General features: G+C 47.5%; 1 long non-coding RNA gene across 1 annotated transcript in view; it reads right to left on the bottom strand.

Moving 5' to 3' along the window:
* The window catches only part of LOC122459943, a 68182-nt gene extending 56151 nt beyond the window's left edge, over nucleotides 1-12031 (bottom strand). Inside the window, exon 1 of the long non-coding RNA XR_006280931.1 lies at nucleotides 11926-12031. This is a non-coding gene — a long non-coding RNA (uncharacterized LOC122459943). The remainder of the gene's footprint in view (nucleotides 1-11925) is intronic.
* Between the last annotated feature and the right edge of the window lie 11558 nt (nucleotides 12032-23589).

Below are 23589 nucleotides of genomic sequence, written 5' to 3'. Positions count from 1 at the left end.
ACCTCTGTCTCTGTAGACACAGTTTCAGACTAGCTAGTTGCTGCCTTAATTTGCTTTATTTTACAACTTGATACAGGATCACTTTAATAGGAATTCATCATGACATTTTTAAACACCATTTTATGTATCTGTCTACATCACTGAATGTGGAAAGTCAATTCATGGTTATTTGTCTGTGTGGTGAAATTATCATCTTCTTGTATTGATGCTATGTGAGATTTTTTCCCCCAGAACATTTGACTTTAATGGCTACTTTTCCCATGTAAAAGACCTTTAGTTTATATATCTTTCTGCTCTTTGATGCTAGGTGCACATTTTCTGATTGGTTGGTTTCATTAGGTTGCTAGTTTTGTTTGTAGATTTTGTACAAAGTCAATTTCTTCTGCAGCAATGCTGCAGTTTGATATGGAAATGATTTTGTGCTCCTACCACAGGGGTGAAATTTATTTTGATTGCTTCCATGCACCATTCCTTTCTGCAAATGTTTTGTTTCCTGTTTTTTGTTTTCATTTCAGTTAGGCTTTCTATTGCCTGTTTCACATATGTCCTTTGTGTAAGAGTGTTTGTTATAGACCAAATTTTCCAACTCTTGATCACCCTGAGTAACAATTACACATGTATTCCCATTACTACTTACTTGAGCGGCATCACTGAGCATCTGTCTACACTGCACTCTGAGTTGTGACTGCAGCTGAGGTAAATACACCCGCACTAGTTTTTAGCCATGCTAAAATGGCTAAAAATAGCAGTGTAGATGTGTGGTGTGGGCTTCAGCATAAGTTAGCAATGCTGGTACCTACCTAGGATTGCTGGTGGGCTTGTACAGCCTGTACTGAAGCCTGTACTGTTGTCTTCTCTGCTATTTTTAGCAACGTTAGATTGGGTAGGTTTCCCCAAGCTGAAATCACACCTTGGATGCAGTATAGGCATACCTTTAGTGTGAGAAGGATGGCAGAATCCAGCCTTATGTTGAGGGTGCTTTCTCTTTCACTTTTAGGCACTCATTAAACAGCACAAATAAATTTAAAGAACTTCTTCCTTCCCCCTTTTAAAAACAGTGTCAAACATTTACCTTAAAATTCATGGAAAGATGAAAACAGGCAAAACAGGATTATTTGGGGATGTCAGAACACTCTGTGTTTTCTTACTTTCACCAGCTGAAACTATAACATTTATAGTAAAGTTACTTAAAAATATATTTTTCTATTATTGTCAGTGTAAATAAATCTCCATAGGTTATTAAGGGTGTAGTACATTGCCAAGATGAAAACAAAAATTAAAATCCTATTTTCGTTTGAATTAAGGCACCTTTACACTGTTTTGGCAGTGTGTATGTAGATATTATACCTATATCAAGGCCCCTTTACACTTCAACGTAAAAGACAATCAAGCCTTTAAAACTGAAAAGCAAAGAGAGTGGTTGGATAATCATGTTAAATTTTAGGTGCTGATTCAGATCAGATGGAGGGTCTCTCCATTATAGTCAAATTACTCTGGGGTATTTTGTTGCACTCAATAGTAGCCGTAAAGACAGAGGGTTTTTTTTTTTTGGTCCTAATGGAAATGAAGGCATTTTGTGAATGTGAGACAGCTGTTTAAGGGTTAGGTTTAATTTGTTTATCTTTTCACTATATAGTGCCAGTACGGGTTTATGAACAGGGAAATGCACTAGAGTAACATGGTATAAGGAAGTTCCTATTACAAAATCTAGAGCTTGAATCAATTGTGTGATTGTTATAAACTGGTATATTTGACAGGTGGAGAAGTCCCTGTATACCTGAAATTACTCCTGGCCCTTATTTGGGGTATATGGTGTGTAGTGGTAGGGTGGGAGAGTTAAGGGTAATGCACAACTGAGCCTAGGCAAATAGACCAAAACGACTGCTTATCTTTGATCCGAGTGAGTCAGGATCTCTTCGTACTAAGCCCCATGGCATTAACACTTATGGCAGAGAAATTGTATGCACCAATGTCCCAATCTAACCAATAGGCACTTAAACCCAACAGTTTATTCAGAACAAGAAAGCAATACTTTTTTACAAAGTAATCTTTTGTAAACAGGAAAGACAAAGTAAAAACCAAACCTACTTATATATCAAGATACAGTAATGCTCAATAATGTCCTGCAATGACCTTGGGGATTATTAGAAAATCCATTACAATCTACACAGACTATGCTCACAGATTGTGCCACACACTCTCAAAGAAACTGCAGAACCGCCTGATCAACATCCTCTACAGCAAACAGGGAAAGATTAAGAATGAGCTCTCAAAACTGGATACTGTCATAAAAAAAAACCTTCCACACAAACTTCCTCGTGGCTGGACTTTACAAAAACTAGACAAGCCATTTACAACACACACTTCGCTTCTCTACAAAGGAAAAAGAACACTAAACTATCTAAACTATTACATGCTACAAGGGGCCACAACAGTGGTTCCCTTAACCCACCCAGCAATATTGTTAATCTATCCAGTTATATTCTTAGCCCAGCAGAAGAATCTGTCCTATCTCGGGGCTTCTCCTTCTGCCTCTCCACCACCACGAACATGATGCAGTTCTGTGGTGATCTAGAATCTTATTTTCGACATCTCCGACTCAAGGAATATTTCCAACACACCTTTGAACAGCATACTAACCCACAGAGACCTTCCTACTAACACTACAAAAAGAAGGATTCTGGGTGGACTCCTCCTGAAGGTTGAAACAGCAGAATGGACTTCTACATAGAGTGCTTCCACCGACATGCACAGGCTGAAATTATGGAAAAGCAACATCACTTGCCCCATAACCTCAGTTGTGCAGAACACAATGTCATCCACAGCCTCAGAAACAACTCTGACATCATAATCAAAAAGGAGGTGCTGTCATCATCATGAATAGGTTGGAATATGAACGAGAGGCAGCTCTCTAACACTACATTCTACAAGCCATTATCCTCTGATCCCACTGAAGGTTACCAAAAGAAACTACACCATCTGCTCAAGGAACTCCCTGAAAAAGCACAAGAACAAATCTGCACAGACACACCCCTAGAAACCTGATCAGGGGTATTCTATCTGATACCCAAGATCCATAAACCTGGAAATCCTGGACACCCCATCATCTCAGGCATTGGCACCCTGACAGCAGGATTGTCTGGCTATGTAGACTCCTTCCTCAGGCCCTATGCTACCAGCACTCCCAGCTATCTTCAAGACACCACTGACTTCCTGAGGAAACTACAATCCATTGGTGATCTTCCTAAAAACACCATCCTAGCCACTATGGATGTAGAAGCCCTCTACACCAACATTCCACACAAAGATGGACTACAAGCCATCAAGAACAGTATCCCCAATAATGTCATGGCAAACCTGGTGGCTGAACTTTGTGACTTTGTCCTCACCCTCAACTATTTCACATTTGGGGACAATATATACCTTCAAATCAGCGGCACAGCTATGGGTACCCGCATGGCCCCACAGTATGCCAACATTTTTATGGCTGACTTAGAACAAGACTTCCTCAGCTCTCGTCCCCTAACGCTCCTACTCTACTTGTGCTACATTGATGACATCTTCTGGACGCATGGAAAAGAAGCTCTTGAGGAATTCCACCATGATTTCAACAATTTTCATCCCTCCATCAACCTCAGCCTGGACCAGTCCACACAAGAGATCCACTTCCTGGACACTACGGTGCTAATAAGTGATGATCACATAAACCACCCTATACCGGAAACCTATTGACCGCTATACTTACTTACATGCCTCCAGCTTTCATCCAGACCACACCACATGATCCATTGTCTACAGCCAGGCTCTAAGATACAACCGCATTTGCTCCAACCCCTCAGACAGAGACAAACACCTACAAGATCTCTATCAAGTGTTCTTACAACTACAGTACCCACTTGCTGAAGTGAAGAAACAGATTGACAGAGCCAGAAGAGTACCCAGAAGTCACCTACTACAGGACAGGCCTAACAAAGAAAGTAACAGAACGCCACTAGCCATCATCTTCAGTCCCCAATTAAAACCTCTCCAGCACATCATCAAGGATCTACAACCGATTCGTCACTCTCACAGACCCTTTGCAAGTTGGTCAAACAAAATGCTGTTTTCTCTTTTTAAAATTTTGTTTGAATGTAGCTACCTGCTTTTTCAGCTCAGTAGGAGTGACCTGTAGCCATGGGAGAAAAGGTGTCTGCAAGCAATAGTCATCTTAAGCACACTGACATTATGCCAGTTTAAAGCATGATGCACCAACCACATCCAGTAATTTGCCAGACAGGTGTAAACTGATGTATTAACCTGTAAAAATCATCACAGCACTCCGTTTTTTTCCCCCTCTCCACTTCTTGAGACACGTTGGTTTTCAACTTGTCAATAAAAATGCCAATAACTTCATACCTGTGGTAAACCAAAAAGCCAGGGAATGGAAGGCAGATTTTCAGAGATAAAAGTGAACACTTGTTGAGCAAAGAGGTTATTTATTTATTGAAAAATAAAATAAGACAGCAGTTTGTAGCACAAGGAATAGAGAGAAGTTTCTTACAGCTAAAAGCAGTTTTGCTATAATCACTGCAACTGACTACCTTGTCAGGTTGCATTGATTAATCTCTAAATCATCAATGGTATGGTTTGTGCTTTTCAGTATTTATTCTTTTCTTTTAACCTCTTCTGGCTGCCCTTCACAGTAGTACTAGACGCTAAAATCTGAAAACTAATAGTACCCACAGGTATAGTACATATGAATATACCTGAGATTCTATCAGCAAGGACAGGTTTCAGAATAGCAACTGTGTTAGTCTGTATTCACAAAAAGAAAAGGAGTACTTGTGGCACCTTAGAGACTAACAAATTTATTTGAGCATAAGCTTTCGTGAGGTACAGCTCACTTCATTGGATGCATTCAGTGAAGTGAGCTGTAGCTCACAAAAGCTTATGCTCAGACAAATGTGTTAGTCTCTAAGGTGCCACAAGTACTTCTTTTCTATCAGCAAGGAGTGGCTGGATTGATACAAGACAGCAAGACAGTTCTTGAGCATAAGCAGCACTGTATATGCTTTAAGGGCCCTGTAGTCTTAAGTGAGCCAATAATTCATATGCTGGTCCAATCCTTGGAGAGAGGAGTCACACTCCACTCAGCCATAAGACAATATCCCTCTCATGCACTAACAACAGAACCACACAGGGAGAAGACACTCATGGCACACCATTCTCCTTTCAGCACACTGAAATCTTTGCTGTCTTGGGGCAACTCATGTTGTCCCTAATGGGACAGAAAGGAATACATGTTGCAGGCAATTAAGAAAGTAATGGTGATTCAGTTGGTGACACTCTCCCCTTGAAATCAATCCAGCACTGATGGTTCAGCATAATGTTAGGGGTGCTGTTCTGTTGGAGGCTTATCATTTAGATCAGATGCAAATAGGGCTCTTTGTCACTTGTGGTCACTAAAGAGCTCTCAACCATTTCTGTACATCTTTTGTCAAATCATTTTGATTAATAGACACATTCATAAATATTGAAGTCTGTTGCATAAGCTGAGAACAGAAGCAGAAACTTAATCAAGTATATTTACTGTAAATTATGTGCCCAGCTGATCGTGATTTAAGGATTTAGGCTGGGATTTCCAAAGACACCTGGGGAAGTTAGGTGCTCAAGTCCCATTGAAATTCCATAGGAGTTGGGCACCTCCCCTGGGCTACTTTGAAAACCCCCAATCTTAGGGCACAGCAATGTGGTAAGCTCTTTTGAGTTAATATTCTGAGCACTGTCTGCTCCCATTAACTTAAATGGAGTTCTTGCTCAGCACCATGCATGACTGGGCCAAAATAAGAGAATGATTTATAATACAGTATAATTCCATCATGACATAATGGCTATATTTCTGTCTGGGCCTAATCTAACATGTACTAGCTACCTTCTGTGAAGGGCTGACTGCCCTGATCCCTCTTCAGTCCTATTTGTGGGATGTGCCTAGCACCTTACAGGTGATGTTTCTTAGTGTGAAAATGAAGATTAGAAGTGAAATAATTTCTGATGTTTTATTGAAACTCATTCTTCCACCCCGTGATTTAATAGTATCTTAATGCTTTACTTATGGATAGACATTTAGTTCCATTCTAGAGACTAGGGGTGAAATCCAGGCCCCACTGAAGTCAATGGAGGTTTGAGGTTGACTCAAAGTTCTGTGAGGCCAGAATTTCCACTTAGATGTGTAAGAATTCATAGTGAGATCTGTAGGTTTCAGCTATATTTTACAATGATCACTATAGAGGTCTTTGAAAATGGTATAAATCCTGCAATATACTGGGGTGGGATCTCTACTCACATTGAATGGAAATGGAGGGTTCTCAGTTCCTCTCTGAAGGTACTTAGCAGATTCAAGCACATTGTCTAATGATACTGATGTCTTAGAACTTCACTTAGAAATTTAGAACTTCACTTGCCCTGCCAGAAGGGAGCAGTTTACAGGGACTGAATGTTACTCAATGCAATTTGCTCTGCAGCAGCAGGGAATTCCTACGGATATACAGAATACCAGGAGAGCATAACCAATGTAAATCAGAGTTGATTTTAGTGTAACAGTCATAGAATCATGGAATATCAGGGTTGGAAGGGACCTCAGGAGGTCATCTAGTCCAACCCCCTGCTCAAAGCAGGACCAATCCCCAATTTTTGCCCCAGATCCCTAAATGGCCCCCTCAAGGATTGAACACACAACCCTGGGTTTAGCAGGCCAAATGCTCAAACCACCGATTATCCCTCCCTCCAGGGATAGCTCAGTGGTTTGAGCATTGGCCTGCTAAATCCAGCAGTGTGAGTTCAATCGTTGAGGGGGCCATTTAGGGATCAAAATAAGAGACCATACTTGATTCTGCTGTGAAGGCAGGGGGCTGGAATTGATGACCTTTCCAGGTCCCTTCCAGCACTATGAGATATGTATATCTCCATATTATATAATATAATATAATTAATATAATATAATATAATATATGATGGGGGGCAGGGATAGCTCAGTGGTTTGAGCATTGGCCTGCTAAACCCAGGGTTCTGAGTTCAATCCTTGAGGGGGCCATTTTGGGATCTAGGGCAAAAATTGGGGATTGGTCCTGCTTTGAGCAGGGGGTTGGACTAGATGACCTTGAGGTCCCTTCCAACCCTGATATTCTATGATTCTATGTAAAAATGAATGCCAGCTACTCTTCCCTCCCACCTCCACATCCCCAGTTCTTGTGCTTTTAAATTGGAAATAAAGAGCAGAAAACATTTTACTGTGAGAGGATGAATGTCATACTTGGCAATGTTTCTACTCCTGGCCCATAACCGACCAGGTGAGGAGATTTCAATACTACCACCACTTGTATGAAGTTGGCAGGGAAGCCTGCTTAGATTAGTTAATGATGTGTGCTTTGCAGTTAATGGGTCATTCCTCAATTTTGTCTGCATTTAGTGGAGGGAAGAGAAGTTACTTTGAGAAGTTCATTTGTCATGATGGGATGAATGCTTTGTTCTGTGCCTACTACTATACAATCATAATACCAGATGTAAATGTTTAAATATTCATGTAAATGTATAAAAATAAATTCTTCATGCTTCTTTACAGAGCCGCCATATTAATAAAAGTCAGTCATGCTGTTTTAATGTTCTTTCATAAGAATATTCTCTTCCTACAAGTTGCTGATCTGCACTGTCTATTAATACAAGTCTCAAATAATTTTTAGAAGTAATCCATGAGGCTTACCTCTCTTATCTGTGGTAACTTTTAAAACTAACAATATTCTTATGACTGATTCTGCATTATGACTGAATTGCAGTTACTTCCTTAGTACAAATGGCATTGACTTAAAATGCAGTTATATTTCTCACATAACTCACTCTTAGTCACTGAAGTATGCTGGCATCTTTACTAAGGGGGGATTATCCCTTTGACAAGTGTCTATAATTATGTCATCTATGTTTTACTCACAGGTGTTGAGAGAAAATATAGATTCTTCAAATCCTTTCCCCCTCAAAATCCTGTTGCTACAGGTTTTTATAGCTGTGGCTTTCAACCTTTCCAGACTACTGTACCCTTTTCAGGAGCCTGATTTGTCTTGCATACCCCAAAGTTTCATCTCACTTAAAAACTGCTTGCTTGCAAAAATCAGACATAAAAATACAGAAGTGTCACAGTATGCTATTACTGAAAATTTGCTTACTTTCTTATTTTTACCATATAATTATAAATCAATTGAATATTAATATTGTACTTATATTTCAGTGTATGGTATATAGAGCAGTATAAACAAGTCATTGTCTGTATGAAATTTTAGTTTGTACTGATTTTATTAGTGCTTTTTATATAGTTGAAAAACTAGGCAAATATCTAGATGAGTTGATGTACCTCCTGGAAGACTTCTGGGTACCCCCAGGGGTATATACACCCCTGGTTGAGAACCACTATTCTATATGGTATTCAGATTTCTTTCCACTAGAAAATACTTTTGATTAAGGAGGAAAAATGTTGACTGCCTTACTAGCAGATGTAGTGCATGGCCTAATCCAATGGGGACCCAATCAGGGATTGGAGCCTTTACTTACTATGGCAATATGAATAATATAATACACTCACAATAAAATTGCTTCCTGTACAGATGACCCACACAAAGTTCTGTGCCCCACTTAAGCCTTTAACACAAAGCTAAAGTGTCACTCAGTGTCCTCTGTAAGACACTCTGCACTGGAGCAAATTTCACCCTAAAACATGTTGAGCAATGATACATGCACCTATAAGCCAAAAAATGGAGCCAGCAGACAAAAATTCTAGCAACTAGATCAAGAATTTTAACACCTAGAGTTTAGGGAAGCTGGAAAATTGAGGAGGAAAGAGATTGTTCTTAGTTGAGTTATTTTTTTATCAAAAAATAAATGGAGACCAATAAAATGTTGACATTTGAGTCGAAATGGCCTCAACTACTTCTCCTATTCTTACATAAATAGAATGTTACAAAACTATTTTCATCACAGCTATGAAAAAATCAAACATTACTGCCTTGATAACAGATAATTTGTAATATGAAATGAACTAGTGCAAAATAGTTTATGAAAGAGAAGAAATAAACAGAAAGCTTTATAAAAATAGGTCCACAACTTTCCAATCCTTAGGCAAAACTGAGAGCACCTCACTGCATCATAGTAATGTTGCACATACATGCTTTGAGGCTCTGTCTGTATGGTATGTTGTCTTATTGGGATAGACTCACTCTAGATCCCACATCTAAAACCCTAAATCAGAATTGTTCGTGAGGTCAGATAACCTATAGATACAAAGATTTATCTTCAAAGCACCATATTCATTTATAGAGATCCTCTTTCCATCACCGTGTTCTGGTTACAAATATAAAGTCAATAACATATCATCAGTTACCACATCACAGCATTTAAACTACTGCCATTATCTCCTATTTTATATGTAAAGAAATAACAGCAGAATTTCAGATGCCCCAGCATAGTAACTGTTGGTTAGAGAAATTGGAAATTTGTTTTGTGTTAATTTTTCTGGTGCTACTTCTTGGAATTTTTTCTAACTATTAGAATCTAATGAAAAGAGAAAGTAGACCACTGACTGGAGAGGGAGAGTAAGAAACAGGATTGGGATTCAGAAAATCAGGTTTTGATTCTTGGAACCGCTACAGTCTTCTGTGACCTGGGCAAGTAGCTTAGCTTCACAGCAAGAGTGATGTGGTATATCTATATCTGTTAAGTTTGTGAAGTTTTCAGATACTACAGTGGTCAGCACCAGAGAAGAAATTGTAAATAAAATAATTATTTGGCTTGGAAGATGGAATATAGAAAAGGAGAAGCAATAAAGGGGTGAAAAAAGATGAGAAAATAAGGAAAGAGGACCAACTTGTCTGAGTTAGAGACACTGGCCTTTTAATCTCTCTGTTTCTTTGCACTCTTCTGATGGTACATAAGACTAAAGGGTAGGATTTTCAAAAGCACTTGAAGTTGTTAGGTGCTCAGTGCCCATTGACACTCTATGTGAGCTGGGTGCCTAACTCTCTTAGGCGCTTATGAAAAATCCCACTTGGAAGGTATTGCTCCTGTCTATCTAACCCTATGTGCTCCCATCTGTATGTGTAATTTCTGTTAAAAACCAGTCTTTAAATATATATATAATTAACTGAAGTCAATATGTCCTCCTTAAAATATGCTTTGTGCTTCCTTAAATTCATAAATTTTGTTTGAATGTGCTGTTAACATGCCTTCCCTTTAGGATAGGCAAGCACTATGTATTCATTAGTTATTGAAACGTATTTAAGTATTTTCTACTGCACATTATGAAATACTTGAGAATAATTTAAGAGTTAAAATATTTGGTACTAACATCTGTCAAAGCTCTTACGTGTCTTATTATTCTTTGTATTATAACTTCTTGGGCAGTTAAGGTTTTAGGACTGTTGCTACTGAATAATATCTTTCATATTAACTTTAACAAAGAGCTATTGCTTAATAACTGTTATAAAAGCATGCAAGCTCATTGACTCTCATGCTGTTTATAACAACTACATAGATTACAACTGATAGTACTGATAGTATCATTTGAAGGATATTAATACACCTATAAATAAATTAATTAAATTAATACACCTATAAATAAATGTATATGACCTGAAGAGTTGAGCATGTCCTTCTGCCTTCTAGGGAAGTAATAAGGGAAAGGCTCAGTCTTCCCTATCACTTATATTTTGAGAGGCTTCTCTTCTTCTCCTCCTCCACATTTATTTAAAAAAAAGGACTTCTTGATTGAGATTTAGTCTTCTTTCCTCCACTTGCTGAGCTGTTTATGTTGCTAATAGTTAGGTCATAAACTGTTGCAGGGGGAAACAGTTCCTACAAAAAGAATCAATGAAGCAACAAGGAAATTGCAATATAGCAAAAATAAATGTCCTTGAAACAAATTCTGACCTTCGATACATGCAAACACATCTCCAGGTAGAAACTGTGGAAAGTTGAGGGGAGAGGAAGATGGTGTCCTCCATGATCTAACAATTTTTTCTATTACTTTCCTTTTCTGGTTCATTAGAACTGGATGTTGCTCCCTCTATAGTTAATCAATACTACTCCTGTCATTGGTCAGAGTGGACCACTTGATAATTTCACCCTTCCCCTCATGGCTCAGGGCACTACACCTGTAGCTTTCCTAGTTGGAAGTTATAGATCACATTCAGGACCCTTATTCCGGTGGCTTTGGGAAAACTTTCATTGATTTCAATGGAAGTATAGCATGAGTAATATGGGTTACAGTATTTGGCACTTCATTTGCTATTGTATTTTATTAGAAAAATATTTTTTTCCTTATAAGAGTGAAATTATGGCCTTTCTTCCACCCCACTTAATCTAAGCAGCATATTAACAACATTTCATTTTATATGCCATTTAGTGTATACCTAACAGAAGTAATTTTACACACCTCACAGCTTCTGTCCAAAAAACCAGTGTTCAGCTATTTGTTATTTGTTGGGAAAACGCTAATCATCATTAATGATTCAAGTTACTCTTTCTCACAAATTTTCCATTTTGAATGCCAATGTTGTGTGAGCCAAACAGCTCTACTATTGTGGAAACCTTGCAAGTAGAAAACTTTTTTCTAAGAATTTTGTAATATTAATTTCTTATGATATATTATTGTCATTGCAGAGAACTTGTTTTTAGGAGAGACTAGCTATCTTCTGTGGCAAATCAAACAAACAAAACATGTAATTTGTAAACAAGAAAGTTTTCCTGCCCAGAGCTTTATATTTCAGTTCACCACCAAAACCAAAAAGTCAGCAAAATGCATCCACAGCCCCACAGAAACTGGTTCTGATATTCATAAAGGTGTTTGCCTCAGGTTCATATTAAAAAGCATTATATAAACCAACAAAAGCCAGTTGATAACTCACTCACCGATAAATTTCAGGACACCCCCAACAGCACAACTTGTTTCTTTCCCAGCCTGTCTTCACTTAGAAAACAGCAAGGCTTATATACTGCCCTGCTTTCTCAGCCTGCCTTTCCCCAAGCCAGGTCTCCAACACAGCCCTAGGAGGGACATTTCCCAGCAATGGATCATGGATATCAGAGAGAGGCTGGTTACCTATCTTAGGCCCCACCACCATAGCATACAAACAAGTTTGTAGACTTGGAAGAAATGCTTGTGGTGGTGTCAGTTTTTGCTCACTGCCTTGATCTCCGATGAGAGTCAGTTTTTGAGGCAGAGTGGAAGAGTTGTATTCTCAGGCATTCTCAGGCATTGTATTCTCAGGCACTGAGAGGGAACACTTGTATTCTCAGGCATTGATGTTGGCCTGTGACTCCTGAATGAAGAGATTGCCTGCGTATTGGTTCCAGAACTGGTAAATGTCTGAATAAAGCAAGTTACACTTACAAGATATTCATACTCCACAAGATTCATTTCTCCTCCATTGGAAAACCAACCTGCAATGTCCCTACTATTTGGCAAAGAGCTGACACTGCTGTCAGAAACAGGATGCTGATCTCAGAAGAAGAGCAATGCTATCATTATATTATTGTTTCTTAATGTTTGCACAGTTCTTTAGACATGTAAAAGACTAAATAAGACTATTATGTTTTTAAAACGTCACCAGTCCTAAAACTTTGCCTGTGGTGGATATTGAGTTCTTCTATCTTCTTCTGTCAACTTCTTTTGCATGAAGCATCTCATGTCTGCTTAAACTGTTTTCATCACTCTCTAAATATAATTCTATAAGCCTATTTTTAAAATTACATTTGCCCACCAGTCCGCCTGCTGGTGGTTAGAATCTTTTTCCATTACTCAGCACAGAATCACAGAGGCATTGTTAGTAGAAAGGAGAAAACTACTGTTTCAATAATGCCATTTTTAAAAAATGCAGTGTATATTTGTCTAAGGGGTGACAACATGAAGAATTATGGAAATTTTAATGTGTGAGGCCAATCTCCCTACCACTGTCTATCCTAAGCACTTGTATGACATCTCTGTCTGCTTTTAGAACAAAATTTTGGCCTGTTTTAATTCTGTATATTGTCATTGTCTTGATGGGGAAAATTAGGAGCAGATTTCATCCTGAGAAAGTTTTTGCCTTCATTTTTGAAAAATTAAATCAGTCTGAATTGATTTTTGTGAAGTCTTCATTTTTTAAAGCAACAAAATGGTAGAAAACCTGTGTGGAAAGGTGTAAAGTACCACACTATGCTATGTTATGACAGCTTCACAAACTAAACTAAAAAAATGGCAGATTACTTGTGACAAAAGAGAAAAGATTTGCTTAAGCACAATTAAGAATCCTAAACAGATTCCCAAACTAAAAGAACACACCAGCAGCAAAGTATTAAATTATTTTTCAGTAGATAACTCAGGCCAGGTCTACACTACATACTTTGGTATAGCTATATCACTTAGGGGTGTAGACAGTGCTATGTTGGCAGGTGAGCATCTTCCATTGACCTAGCTACGTCCTTTCATAGAGGTGCAGCTGTGCCAATCTAGTGTTTGTAGTGTAGTCCTGCTCTCAGATATAGAAGAGTGATGCCATCTCATAATTTTTAAGATAAACTCTTAAGGAAGACTTTTCTTTCTACAGAAAGTCACCCAGAATATCAACTCATAGTATATATTTCCATCCTAACTGAATAATCTGATTTAGCATTTATAGAACTCACAATTACCATTGTATCTAAGTAGATATTCTGTTGATTTGAACCAGAAAAATGATAGCAGACTACCTTGGATTTCTGACTTAGTTCAGATATTGTTCTGTCACAGTTTGTGAGCAGTGCCACAAATAATTATGAATTCAAATGACTTCTAGGTTCTCTGAGTCTCCTCAAATGATATCTATTTGGGGTTATTGAAATGGGAGCTTCCATCATGGCATGGTGTACATAAAATAGACATAACAGCAGATTTAATAACTAGTGTGTAAAGAGAAGTTGGCACACGATCAACTGCTAAAAGTGATAATGGACATGACTGTGGAATGAAAAATTCTGACACCACAGAAATTCTGCATCCATATGTTCTGGATGTGAAATTTTTATACTTACAACTTATTCATCCATGAAGGTGCTGAAACTTCTGCTAAAAGCTGCTGAAGATATTTGACATGTGTCTCTACTGGATTCAATATTAATCCTCTATTAACAATGATTACTGCAGAAACCCATTTAGGATTGTAGCATAGTGTGACGTGGCAAGGCCAGGTGGCTATAGAAAAGTAGTCCTTTTGGTATCCGGGAAGTGGGCGGGCGAAGCCCATCCACTGCTAAAGGATCCCCCCCCAGCCTAGAAGGGGGATCCACAGGACCTAGATTCCAAATAATTCCGGGGGACAATTAATGAAATAACAGGGACAGGAGTGTGGTCAAAGGGTCAAATGAAGGGAACCGGATGGGGACACCGAACAGAAAACTCCGGACAGTGCCCACTGCTCCTCAAAGGCATCAAGGGAGTCAGAGGATGCCGCCCAGAGGAACTCTGCCTGGATACGTGAACGGACCGAGGATCAGAAATAGGCCCCACGGTCGCAGGAGACTCCATCGGCCAACCTCCTCATTCTGGTTTTATAGATGGCCATTTTAGCTAGAGCCAGGAAGAGGTTGACTAGGAAATCCCATGACTTTGTGGGGCCATGGATAGGAAGTGCATAAATAAGAAGGTGAGGGGAAAAGTGCAACCAAAAGCATAATAAAATATTGGTGAGGAGCCGAAATAGGGGCTGCAGCCTGGCACACTCCAGGTATATGTGCCAGGGTTTCCCTCACGCTGCAAAAGGGGCAGGTGTCTGGGATTGGGGTGAACCGCGCCAAGTATGCCCGTGCTCATGGCTCCGTGAAGGAGCCGCCAACTGACATCCCTGGTGGGCCTCGGGACTAAGGTGGAATATAGACTGGCCCATCGGGACTCCTCACCCTCCAAAGGTGGCAGGAGGTCCCACCATTTTGTATCAGGGCGGGACATGAGGGTGAGGGCGTGAAGGGTGTGGAGCACGAGCGTGTATAGATGTTTTCTTGGCGTGGTTTGAAAGCAGACTGGCTGCATCTCATGCAACCAGCTTACAGTGAAGGGGTGAGGGGATCGGTTGGGTCCACAGGGCAGGGGTCCAATTAAAAGGTCCGGCGGGCCTGGGGTAGAGGATGGGTGGGGCATGCATCCGTGCAGGACCCGGTCGAGATAAACCCAAGCAGCGGGCGGCAAAGCGGCCTTCACCTCCTGAAGTATGCGCCGAGGAGTACAAGGTCTGGAGAGCCCCATGTGCTGAGCGAGCGTCAGGGGATCCAGCCAGTCTCCCCGGTCATAGTCCAGGAGGTCTCCGATTCTTGTGACTTCTGCCAGGACCAACCTCTGGTGCACCGAGCAGGACTTCGCCACCTGCACACGGAGCTGGGGGTAGTGTAGCAGGGGCTCTGTGAGGAGATCTGCCCCCTCAGTGGCTGCCACAGACCTGGTCATTGAAAACAGTTTCCAGGTCCGGAGGAGGTCCTGGTAGAAGACCGGCAGCCCACAGAGGTCTCGCGGAAGACCTCTCGGATGGAGATAAAGGAGCTGCCGGTTGTATCAGAGCCCTCGGAAACGGCGCCAGTATGCTCCACGCCGGACTACCTGCACCATAAAGGAGCCTCTGCAGGGTCTGGAGACGGAAGACATGGACCTGAGTGAGCAGACATTTTAGACCCTGCCCTCCCTCCTCCAGAGGTAGATGAAGAACCCTTGCAGGGACCCAGTGCAGTCCTGATCAAAAGAACTCCAGAATCGATGTCCAGAGGTTGGCCCGGAAAGCCGGGGCAGGGACCAGGGTGTTGAGCCGGTACCAGAGCATGGACAGGACTGGTTGATTAAGCACTAGCGCTCTCCCTCAAAGGGAGAGGCACCGGAGTAGTCCTGTCCATTTCCGGAGCTGCTCTATTATTCCGCCCTCTAAATTCTGCCAATTCTCCGGCAGAGAGGGATGCGTGGTGGAAAGGTAAACACCCAGATAGAGCAGCGGACCCGTGCTCCACCGGATGGCCTGAAGCGCGGGTGGGAGGGAGCTCGCCTGCCACCAGTCCCCTACCACCAAGCCAGAGCTCTTAACCCGTTGACCGGCGCGGAGGAGGCTGCTGAATAGATGGCCTGGCAAGCCTCCATCCGCACCAAGTCGCCCGGGTCCTGGACCACAAGGAGCACGTCATCAGCGTACGCCGACAGGACCAGCTGCAGCTCCGGCTCCCGCAGCACCAACCCTGTCAACCTCCTTCGGAGGAGACAGAAGAAGGGCTCGATCGCCAGAGCGTACAGCTGGCCCGAGAGGGGGCACCCCTGCCGTGCTCCTCGCCCGAAGCTGACCGGTTTGGTCAGGGTCCAGTTGAGCCTGACCAAACACTCTGCGGAGGCGTACAGCACCCGGAGAAAACTCACAAACCTGGGTCCGAAGCCAAATGCTTGCAGAGTGCTCAAGAGATACCCGTGATCCACCCTGTGGAACGCCTTCTCCTGATCTAAGGTCAGGAGGGCGAACGACAGACCATCCCTACATCCAAGTTCCAATAGGTCCCGGACCAGATATAGGTTGTCGAAGATGCTGCGGCCCGGGACTGTGTAGGTCTGGTCTGGGTGGACCACGTCCGCCAGCACGGACCCTAGCCGCAGCGAGATGGCTTTTGCCACGACTTTGTAGTCCGTGCTGAGGAGCGGGACGGGACGTCGATTTCGTAAATCGCGGAGGTCTCCCTTCTTCGGCAATAAGGCCAGCACGGCTCGCCTGCACGAAAGAGGGAGGACCCCGCTCTGCAGAGACTCGGCCCAGATGGTGACTAGGTCTGGGCCCAGGACATCCCAGAACACGCGGTAGAACTCCACGGTCAGCCCGTCCATGCCCGGAGATTTATTGGTGGGCATGCGACGGAGGGCTTCCGAGAACTCGGCCAGAGTGAGAGGCAGCTCTCGCCGGTCTCGGTCGCCCACGTTGACCGTCGGGAGCTCCTCCCAGAGCACTCTGCAAGCGTTAGGATCGGTTGGATCCGGGGAGAAAAGGCTTGCGTAGAAGGCTCTCGCCCTCCCGCACATCTCCACCGGATCCGTGAGGGGGGTGCCATCTTCTGCCAGAAGACAGATGACGTTTTTTAGCCTCCCTCTTTTTCTCGAGGGCGTAGAAGAAGCGGGAGCCGCGATCCATCTCCCGAAGGAGACAGATGCGGGATCGAACAAAGGCACTCCAGGCCCGATGGTCCTCGAGGGTCCGGAGCTCCTCCTGCTTCTCCTGGTACGCTCCGCAGAGGGGTGGATCCTCAGGGCTGGCGGCCAGATGCCTCTCCAGCTCTAAGACCTCCCATTCCAACTGCTCTATCGCTGCATCCCTCCGTTGGCTGGCGCCCCGGGTGTAGTCACGGCAGAAGAGCCGGGCGCGCACCTTCCCTAGGTCCCACCACCGGCGCACCGAGGGAAAGGCATGCCGCTATCCTCGCCAGGCCAGCCAGAACTCCCGGAAGGACGCCACGAAGCCCGCATCCTCCAGCAAGCTGTTGTTAAAATGCCAATAGGCCGGCCCCGGCCTCTCCGCGCAGAGGGAGGCTGTCACGGTGGCTATATGATGGTCAGAAAATGGGGCCGGCCGGATGCTGGAGGAGTGGGCTCGTGAAAGATGAAAGCGTGATAAATAAATGCGGTCCAACCGGGAGTGGCGCGACCGATGGGCCTCCACCCGGACAAAGGTGAACGTGGAAGTGTCATCCGGGTGGTGGTCGCGCCAGACGTCCACCAGGGAGTGGTTTTCGACTATCTCCTGGAGGACGGCGACAGCGGCCGGGCTCTGCTCGGTCTCCGAGCGGTCCCACTCCTCAAGAGTGATGTTAAAGTGCCCTCCGAGGAGCAGGCACTCCTGAGGATCCAAGGTGCCGAGGAAGGCGGACGCCTGCTGATAGAATTGCAGCCGCTCCGGGCTCGCTGCTGGGGCATAGATGTTGACGAGGTTGACTACCAGCCCCTCCATGCGGACCCGGAGGTGAGCAGGTGACCCGACACAGCCTCGGTGACCCCCAGGACCTCGGGCCGTAGGTCGGGGGAGAAAAGGGTCGCCACTCCAGCCGTACGAACTGTGAGGTGGCTAAAGTAGACCCTGTCCCTCCAATCCAGCCGCCAGCTATCTTCGGCGGTCGGATCCGTATGGGTCTCCTGCAGGAAAACCACAGAGTACCTCCCCTCCCGAAGGAAGGAGAGCACCTGGGACCTGCGGAGACCCATCCTACAGCCGCGGGTGTTCAATGTTGCTATGGTAAAGGGTGCCATGAGGAGGGCTGGGGGGGATCCTCGCTCGCAGGGATGCTCGTGGCTCCCGGCGGGCCGCGCAGCAGTCCATGACCCACCCCGTAGGTGAGTAAGGAGTCACGGAAGAGGCGGACCCGCTGGTAGGCTGCGGCGCCCTGCCTCCCGGTCCTTTTACCCTCCCTCATGAGGGCCCTTGCGGCCCGGAGGATTTTATTAAAGTCCCCCCGTCGCTGGAGGGCAAGCTGGACTTTGTTGCGGGAGCCACGGACGTCTTCTAGAAACTCCCACAACTCCTCTCGCAGCGCATGGGGGGCTGGGGTTACGGTCTGGTTACTCCCCGACGGGGCCCTTGCTACAGCCCCGTGGCCCACCAAGATGGGCAGACAGGGTGCGGACCCCCGACGGGGCTCCTGATGGATTGACCTGAATGCTGGGGCGATAGGGGGCGGCGGAGGGGGGATAGCAGCCCCTGGTGGGTCGGGACGGGTAAACAAAAAGGCCGCTCCCTGAGAGTCATCTGTTGGAAAGGGGAAGGAGACAGTCCCAGGGGCGGCAATGTTCAATGTTCAACATCTCGGGAGGTGGACGGGATAAGGGCAGGGGCAGGGGTAGAGGTGAGACTCTGGGCGGGGAGAGGGCTCTCAGTGATGCCGGGCACAAGCTCTCTGGTGGATTTGGCAGCCACGGCATCAGGAGGTGGACTTTCTTCTGTAGGGCCCTCTCCCGGGAAGGAGGTCGAATGCTCCTCACCAGCGAGGGGTGCCCCTGGTGGTTCAGGTTCCAGCCGCGTGGCACTGGCAGTCGCCTCAACAGGCTCGGCGGCTCTCAGCGGGGTGCCTTCTGCAGCCGGTTTGATGGAGGAGTCCAGGGGTTCCTCGGAGGTGGGAGCAGAAGCAACGGTTTGGTGGAGGGAACATGGGGAAAGGGGGGCTGGAGTGAAGTTGCCCAGATCGAGGCCCGCTGGCATAGGATCGTCCTCCCCCTGGGTGACCGGGGTCAGACCCAGGGCCTCGATCTCCTCATATATAGACGGGAAATTGTTTTCCGCTGCCCTGGGATTCTCCCCGCCGGCACCTGACGCGACGATTGCTTCAGGGCACACTGGGGTTTCAGATGGTGCCTCGGGGGTCTTGGAGGGGAGGGACTCCCGTGGAGGGGAGATACTGCCTCCCAGTGCTGCCACGTCTTCCCCAGCCGGCACCGGTGGATGGAACACACCCGTGGGTAGAGCGGAAGGCTCGGCATCGGTGCCCCCCTTCCTGGTCTTCCGGGGGGCCTCCGCGTCAGATGGGAGGAGCGGAGCTCGAGCCTTCCGCTTGCCCCGCTTCCCCTGGACTAGGGCCCAGCCCTCCATGGCATCATCTGGGGGCTGGCTAGCAGGGGTTGTGTCAGGGGGCAGAAGCGATGGCTCAGGGACTCGAGGGGGTAACGGTGGAGCAGCACAAGGGAGGGAAGATTCACCTTGGGGTGGGCCCTCTCCCATGCCCGGCAGTGTCCCTGACGCACCCTCCTCCACAGGCCTCGCCAGATTGCAAGCAGCGGGGGCGGGGCTCTCCCGCTCGTCTGGGCATAGTTGGGGAGGTGCTCCTTGGGCCCGAGCAGGAGCAATGGTGGACTGGGAAGGAGGAGGGGTGGTTTCGGGCACCGGGCAGCCAGGGGCGCCGGCGATGACGGGGCCGGTGCCCTGCCGGGGCTCGGGGATCCCAGATGCCCCTCCTTGCCGGGCCAAGGGGCAGTCCCTCCGGACGTGCTCCATCGCCCGGCAGAGGTAGCACCGGGCCTTCCCCGTGGAATAATGCACCCTGTAATGGGTCCCCTCGTATGGGAGTAGGAAGGACCCTTCCAGCGCCTCTCCGTCACGCGCCGCTGGCGGCAGATGAAGCTGCACTTGCCAGCGGAACGAGAGGACGTGACGGAGGGCGGGGTCTTTGCAGCCCAACGGGAGAGGGCTGATGACAGAGATGGGCTTCCCCAAGGTAGAAAGGGCGGGTAACAGGGCGGCATTGGAGAGAAAGGGAGGGACAGAGGTCAGGACCAGGCGGACGCCCAGGTCTTCTAGCAGCTCTAAGGGGACGAATACGCCCCAACTGCCAGGCCCTTCTCCACCGCCTCCTGGGCAGCGGCCTCCAATGTTAAGAAGAAGACGACCTTGCCATACATTTTGGAGGCCGCCACAATGGCCGTGGGCCCCACCACCTCGCCAACGCCTGCACATAGGTCTCCACGTGGGGCGAGGCAGGCACCAGGAAGCATGGATGCTGTGCTTCCTGCTCATGGTGGAAAAGGGGCCCCGGCCGCTATAGATGGTAGTGGAGGCGGTGGGCAGGAGAGGTGACATAGCGGCTGGCGGGGGGGCTGCCGCCACCTGGGCGTATGCTCTGGCGGCCGGGGGAGGGACACCTGCAGAGCTGGTGGAGGGAACAGCGGGGAGGGGCGCCCCAGCTGGAGATGGGGCCGGGGCATTGGGGGCAGCCCCTGCCATGGAGGGCCTGGTCTTTTTAGCGGGGCCCTTCCCCTTCTTCTTCCCCTGGCCCTTCCCGCCGGCTGGGGGGACTCCCCCCGAATCTGAGGGGGTGAGAGACGTGGCAGCAGTGGAGGTCACCCCAGTGCCCGTCACCGCTGGTGCCCCAGCGGGGGCGATGGCAGATGGTTCGGTGGTGGAGGTAGAGGATTGGGGGGGTTACAGAGGGGCAGGTGGGGGAGAGGTAGCTGGGGCTCCTGGAAGAGCCCCACCCATCACATCCCCCTCCATCATGAGCAGGGAGGGAAGGAGAGACACCAGAAGGAGGAGGGGAGAGGGGAAGCAGGTCGACCACTCCTCCCCGCTAGGCTGCAGGCAGGGGAGGAGGGCGCCAAAAGGGGTGGGCTGGACAGGGGGCAATCAGGGGTTGGGGTCAGTCACCGACACAGGGTGGAATTCCGGCTCCTCTTGGTGCACTAGGGTAGGGGGGGATACAAAAATATTCGGGGTGCAGTGAAAGGGGTTGAAACAAAAATGGGGAGTTGCGCAAGCGCATGGGAGGGGGCATGGGCACACAGAGCAAGGGGCTAAGCGGTCTGGAGGTAGAACAGGGAAACCAAGGGGCTAGCTTCAGAGGCCGGGGCGGGGCAAACAAACAAAGGCTGCAGGAGGAAATGGGCAGGGCATGCAAACAATCTGAAGCTAGTAAGGGGGGCTGTGGCAAAAAGGAGGGGGCAAAGCTACAAGTGGCAAATGGGGCAGGTAGTAAAGGGCAAAGCTGGGGGGTAGGCAGTCCGGGGGGCGGGTACATGCACCCATGTGCGCTTTCACAAGTCTTTTTTAGCTGGCTGCTGCTTCTGGCCCAAAGGGTGGAAATAGGGCGTGGTAAGCCAAGCAAGTAGCTGAGTCTAGAGGCAGGAGCTGAGACAGATGGTATACAGCCAGTGGGGGTGGTGGAGGGGGCAGCGGTGGTGGTAGTAGTGGTGGGGGTTGGGGGGGGACACACAGATGGATCGGGGGGCAGCTCCACGCCACACCCCCTGTGTCCCTACAAACACAGTCAAAACTCCCACCACAAGAGGACAGTTTGAAAATTACTCAGTCTTAGGGCCCCCTCCATGGTGGTATGCAAAGTCTCTAGGTGCTCCCCCACTGGTAGATGGTCCTCTTCTTCTCCTCCTCGGGCTCCAGCAGCTCCAGACAGCGGCCTCTGCAGCAGCAGCAGCAGCTCCAGGAACTCCAGGTTGTAGTCCAGGCAGGGAGAAAGGACCCCTCTCAGGTGGTGGTGGTGGTGGTGTCCACAACAGCAGTGGCTGGGGTCCCTCACTCCTCCTCTCTGGGAAGTGGGCTAGCAGCCCCCCCACTCCGGGGCTGCAGTTGGAGCAGTAGTAGCACCGAAGAGTGGGGGGTCCTGCAGCCAAGCAGCAGAGAATGGGGGGTGTCTGGCCCAGCCGGGGAGCAGCTGGAGCAGCAGGAAGAGCTTAGGGCCTAGTAGCAGCAGGAGTAGCAGCTTCCCACCTACCTCCAAGCTAGAAAGCTATGGGAGAGCAGTCTTATTGGGATCCGGGAAGTGGGCGGGCGAAGCCCGTCCACTGCGAAAGGATCCCCCCAGCCTAAAAGGGGGATCCACAGGACCTAGATGCCCAAAAAATTCTGGGGGACAACTAATAAAATAACAGGGATAGGAGTGCGGTCAAATGGTCAAACGAAGGGAACCGGACGGGGATACCGAGCAGAGAACCCCGGACAGCACCCACTGCTCCTCAAAGGCGTCAAGGGAGTCAGAGGACGCCGCACAGAGGAACTCTGCCCGGATACGTGAATGGACCGAGGATCGGAAATAGGCCCCACAGTCACAGGAGACTCCATCGGCCAACCTCCTCACTCTGGTTTTGTAGATGGCCATTTTAGCTAGGGCCAGGAGGAGGTTGACCAGGAGACCCCGTGACTTTGTGGGGCCACGGATAGGGAGTGCATAAATGAGAAGGTGAGGGGAGAAGTGCAACCAAAAACGTAATAAAATATTGGTGAGGAGCCGGAATAGGGGCTTCAACCTGGCACACTCCAGGTATACATGTGCCAGGGTATCCCTCACGCCGCAAAAGGGGCAGGTGTCTGGGATTGAAGTGAACTGCGCCAAGTACACGCCCGTGCTCACGGCTCCGTGAAGGAGCCGCCAACTGACATCCCCGGCAGGCCTTGGGACTAAGGTGGAATATAGGCTGGCCCACCGGGGCTCCTCACCCTCCAAAAGTGGCAGGAGGTCCCGCCATTTTGTATCGGGGCGGGACACGAGGGTGCGGGCGTGAAGGGTGTGGAGCACGAGCGTGTAGAGATGTTTTCTTGGCGCGGTTTGAAAGCAGACCGGCTGCATCTCGTGCCGGCTTCTAGGGAAGGGGTGAAGGGGTCGGTTGGGTCCACGGGGCAGGGGTCCAATTAAAAGGTCCGGCGGGCCTGGGGCAGCGGGTGGGCAGGACGTGCCCTTGTGCAGGACCTGGTCAAGATAAACCCGAGCAGCGGGCGGCAAAGCGGCCTTCACCTCCTGAAGTATGCGCCGGGGAGTACAAGGTCTGGAAAGCCCCATGTGCTGAGTGAAGGTTAGGGGATCCAGCCAGTCTCCCCGGTCATAGTCCAGAAGGTCTCCGACTCCTGTGACCTCTGCCAGGACCAAACTCTGGCGCACCGAGCGGGACTCCGCCACCTACACACGGAGCTGGGGGTTTATGTAGCAGGGGCTCCGCGAGGAGATATGCCCCCTCGGTGGCCGCCACGGACCTGGTCGTTGTAAAGAGTTTCCAGGTCTGGAGGAGGTCCTGGTAGAAGACCGACAGCCCACAGAGGTCTCGCGGAAGACCTCTCGGATGGAGAT

The sequence above is a fragment of the Dermochelys coriacea genome, chromosome 4, assembly GCF_009764565.3.
Source record: "Dermochelys coriacea isolate rDerCor1 chromosome 4, rDerCor1.pri.v4, whole genome shotgun sequence".
Taxonomy (NCBI): domain Eukaryota; kingdom Metazoa; phylum Chordata; order Testudines; family Dermochelyidae; genus Dermochelys; species Dermochelys coriacea.
Note: the sequence above shows the minus strand (reverse complement) of the source record. Positions and strands in the feature narration are given on the sequence as shown.